This window comes from Rhagoletis pomonella, unplaced genomic scaffold (assembly GCF_013731165.1).
Source record: "Rhagoletis pomonella isolate Grant_MI unplaced genomic scaffold, Rhpom_1.0 Rhpom_scaffold_00010, whole genome shotgun sequence".
In the NCBI taxonomy this organism is placed as follows: domain Eukaryota; kingdom Metazoa; phylum Arthropoda; class Insecta; order Diptera; family Tephritidae; genus Rhagoletis; species Rhagoletis pomonella.
The window spans coordinates 7,256,890-7,261,467 of record NW_023458564.1 but is presented as its reverse complement, the minus strand read 5'-3'; the positions used below and the strand labels follow the sequence as shown (position 1 = coordinate 7,261,467).

At 33.5% G+C, this 4,578-nt stretch overlaps 2 protein-coding genes across 2 annotated transcripts in view; both read left to right on the top strand.

The window, feature by feature from the left end:
- Window positions 1-4,578, top strand: part of LOC118745980 (ankyrin-3) — a 187,270-nt gene that overhangs the window by 172,687 nt on the left and 10,005 nt on the right. The gene's annotated exons all lie outside the window — the stretch shown is intronic.
- Window positions 1-4,578, top strand: part of LOC118746386 (titin-like) — a 12,161-nt gene that overhangs the window by 3,856 nt on the left and 3,727 nt on the right. The gene's annotated exons all lie outside the window — the stretch shown is intronic.

Sequence of the window (4,578 nt, the reverse complement as noted above, 5' to 3'; positions counted from 1 at the left end):
CACTTGAAATTAAGGAATATACTATATCGGCTTTTAAACCAGGGAACCTTACAGTTACAACTTTTCTTAAAAAAATCGCGCTATAAGAGTTACTTTTTTGACTTTTATTTAATTACTCCTTAAATAACAGTTATTTCAGATTTTTTTTTTTATAAATCCAAAATAACAATTATTTTTGAATTTTATCTAAATAATCTGCAAATAACAGTTATTTTTGTTGTTTAAATTAAATGCCTTAGATAATAGGCAGACTTTTATTTATAAGAGTCATAAATAGAAATCAATCAGTGACTTTTACTCTTAATAGTCATCTATATAAATTAGTCACCGACTTTTATTTTTCAAGTCATACGTATAAAATTCAGTATCATTTTTCGCAGTTATGAAGGCGTTTACTACGGCTTATACAAATGACTTTTATAAATATGATTTAAAAAAGACACGTCAGTGTCAGTCAAAAATACATAATTGTTATTTTAGATTTGTAAAATAAAAATCCAAGATAATTGTTATTTTTTTAATTTTTCATAAAAATTACAAATAAGAATTTATCTTCAAACTTGATTCTCGATGAAAAAAGAAATCGTTTGGTGTGTATCACTTAGTTGTAGAACATTTCCTTCATAGCGAATTTTTCAATGACAGCTCTGCGGATTTATCCATTTTATTTGCTATTATATGGCAAGTGGGCGTGGTTATTGTCGATTTGAAGAATTTTCATTGCCTTACTTGCTGAGAGAAATACATAAGTGTACCAAGTTTAGAGAAAATTGATTTTGCACTAATTTGCCAAGTTCTTACAAAAATTGTATTTTATGCTAAAATAATGGTTTTGGTGTCAATTTTAAAGAGTCTAGCTTTAAGAATTACTGTAATATAAAAGTGCTTTCGTTCTTCACAAATATCGTTATATGGAAAATAGGCAAGATTTCTGTCTAATCTATATATCGAGCCCTAACCGCCAAAATAACGTAAGCGACATTTTTTTCAAAATTTTCTTTTTGATGCAGAAATGTACCTAGATGCTCTAGGAATATTTCTGCATCAAAAAGAAAATTTTGAAAAAAATGTCGCTTACGTTATTTTGGCGGTTACGGCTCGATATATAGTACGCGAAGGAATTTTTTGTTCAGGATAAAAGATCTGTACCGTTCGCCCGATTTTTAAAAATGAGATGTCAAATTAAAGCGCTCGGTCTGTAGATGTGCAAACTGGTTTTAGGGTTTCGAAAAGAGTTGCCACCTTTTAAAAAATTAAATTCAAATTATTTAATAATCCGCACCGTTCGTTTTATTTTCAAAAATGAGGCGTCAAACTAAAAGCCTTGGACTGAAGATGTGCAATAAGGTTTTGCTTTTTAGAAAAGAGTAGCCATCTTTTAAAAAATTATATTCAAATTATTTAAAAAAATATATCAATTATTACAAACTAGGTATCAATCGAAATGGTTTTGAAAAGCTTTGTTTCTTAGCTGACCATAGGAGGGTTACCGCCTGTTAAAAAAATCATATTATGTAAGAAAAATATGTATCACCATATGGGTGACACACGAAAGGGGTTTCAAAAAGTAGTAGTTTGAAAATATCTTGAAGAGGGTTGCCACCTGTTTGAAATGTCGAATTTAGTTTACTTATTCACAAGTTATACGAAATATCAAAGTATGGATGTCAAACGAAGGAGTCTTAAGAAATCTTTAGTTTGAACGCTAAGAATATTTTTGAGGTGTTGGAGGAGGGTTGCCACCTGTTTAAAAAGTTAAGTTCAAATTATTTTATAAGTTAAATGAATTATTAAAATATGGATATTAATCGAAGGGGGTTTGAAAATTTTATTTCTGAACAGTATTTAGCGGGATTGCCACATGCTTCAAAATTAAAATTCCACTTAATTCATCAGTTAATTAAAAGATGAATCACAGTGTCCGGTGAAGGAGAGTTAACAATGATTAAGCTTCAGAAAACTTTTGAAGAATGGGGAGATAAGTTGTGTCAAGATATGTTGTCAAAATTTTACATAGTGAAAACCGAACCTCTCCACTTTGTACTCGTGCACCAGTGCGCTTTGTTATTAAAAGTACTTCGCAATCGAAGCTGGCTTGAAAAGCTCACAGATAAGCGATTTCTGAGCGAAACATTCACCTATTTTCAATGCCCGGAGGTGAGAGTGATATAACTGGCTGCTGGTTGAGGAATACGCAGCCAAAAGACATCTACATAAAAAAAGTTCGTTATGTTTACCAACACTATTTAGCGAAGACTTGCATTTCTAAGCTAATTTGGAGGTCTATACAATGCCGTGAGTACAGCTTAGCTGTCACTAGAGATAAATATACTACTACTTTTTCACACATTTTAAGTATGCAGCCTATGACTTGGAAGATTATAAATACGGCTGGAAATACTGAGGCTTATTCCCAAAGTGAGAAGATTATCCTAAGTAGTTACCCTCGATGTAACTGTAGAGGTCAGATTCTGATCCTGTGCAAATACTAGAACCAACGGTTAAGATTCTGTGAACCTGAGCTTTGTTTTGTGGTTAAGCGAGTGGTCAGCCTTAGGGAATTCAATATTGTAGTATCTCTTCAGCAAAGGTAATGGTGGCAAACTATCCTGAAGCATTTCTTTTAAGCCTACAAGTGACCTCAAGCAGCCCCATGTGTTGGATGTGTTGGATGGAAGCAAACAGCCGTTGTTATATGAAGTTTGTTAAGCAGATTCTTCCTGCTATTGCTTGAGAGTCTGCTCTACCACACCACAGATGTATTGCTAATGATTCGTCTACGTGACATTCCACACATCTAGTTAAAGACTAGTTTACATTATCAGAACGATGTCAACCTTTTGGATGCATTCTTTACAACGAGAAACTACCTTTAAAGTTTACAATTTGGAATTCTTCCTAAATACTTTACTTAGGAAGAAATTTGAATATTGACTCCTTTAGGGAGGGGCACAAGGCCGTTCTGTACTCTCCTTATAGTGAAATGCACAACCCAAGTTTTGGTTGGGTTGGCGGACAGCCTATTCTCAACGCTAAACATGCTCATGTTCTTTGCGCCTTCCTGCAAACAGCTGAGAGCGAATAGCTTGTAATGAAGCAGGCAACAACGTCTACACAGGTCTGGGCTATAGTTAATAGTGCCTTAAAGGTTGACAAAAAGGGAATAAATTACTCTTAAACTTTAATTGGACTTTTAATTTTATTTTTTATTTGGAACCAAGAAAAAAGGGTTCCAAAAAGAAATTACGATAGCACCTAAGTAGCCGATATGAACAATAAATCTCAAACTATTGATCTCGATGTGGATACCCTGCATCGAAAATGTCAGCCTTCGACAAGTCCCCAAGGAATCGGTCTAGAAATAGTCGAAAAGTACAGTTTGGCAGTGACAGGGTGGTGTTGTCTTGCAATTTAATGAAAAAAAAATATTAAAGAACTCCACCCTGTAAATGTCCCAATCGCTTGGTCTGGCCTTGATGCAAAGTGAACATTTGAACACACATTTACATGCGTGGCAGTAGCTCAGTGCGCAGAGATGCTTGCCACTATTTGTTAGCTTTCAGGAGGGTCCTGGTTCAGAGGCAACACGGTTATAAAATGATAATTTTTTTTTTGTGTTTCCGATTTATGAAAAAGCATCTGTGAAGTGCAGAACGATATCTTACTCCAACGAAAAAAATCTTCAAAATTGGACTAGTCCAGGATTATCTTACGGTCAGTGTTGATTGGACCGGTCCTTTTCCAATGACACGCACACGGCAATGCTAAAAACGGCAGTTGAAACCATTGGCAGGAACTAGTGCTGGTAACAATAGGGACTATCTTAGGGCTAACCAAGGGGGAGTCTGAATTGCTGCAGGGTAGCTAATATGGTACGTATGTATGTATGCATGTACATATGGTATATGCTGTAATTATTATTCAAACACTTTACACAATTTGTTCTTATAACTAAAAAAAACTACAAAAGGAAATTATAAAGGTGAACCAAGTGCTCGGATTTTTATATTTAATAGCCAGTTTCATAACAGCAATTTAAGTGAAAAATGCTTTTTTTATTTAAATTTTATATGAAAACTGACAGAAGGCAAACATTTATTTTTCACCTAAATTTCTGAAAACATGTCGCTGCAGTGTTAATACATCGAAGTATGATTTAGCAATACTTCTACTGTATGAACATCTCTAATGCTATAGGCGCTTCCGTAAATACATTGGCCCGTAGTTATTGACAAATGAAAAGCAAGTTTTTATGATAAAAATGAATGAAGTTAACGTGTTATATTAAAGTTAATTTTGGCAAAATATTTTGAAAATTAAATCAAATAAACTGCTTTTATGATGTTAAATATGCTTTAGTTCATAGTGTTCATTTAAAAGTTAATACTACATTCGTACACATCCGGCATATGGATATTTATGGTTAGTTAATATTTAACATTTTCGTTTCATCTTTAATGAGTCTGTACATATCATACATTCTTATTTTAAGAAAAAAATTGATTTCAGTACTTGTACCTTTCACAGACATACTTTGTCATAATTTATGATGGGCCCAAAGCCGAATTTGAATAAAAC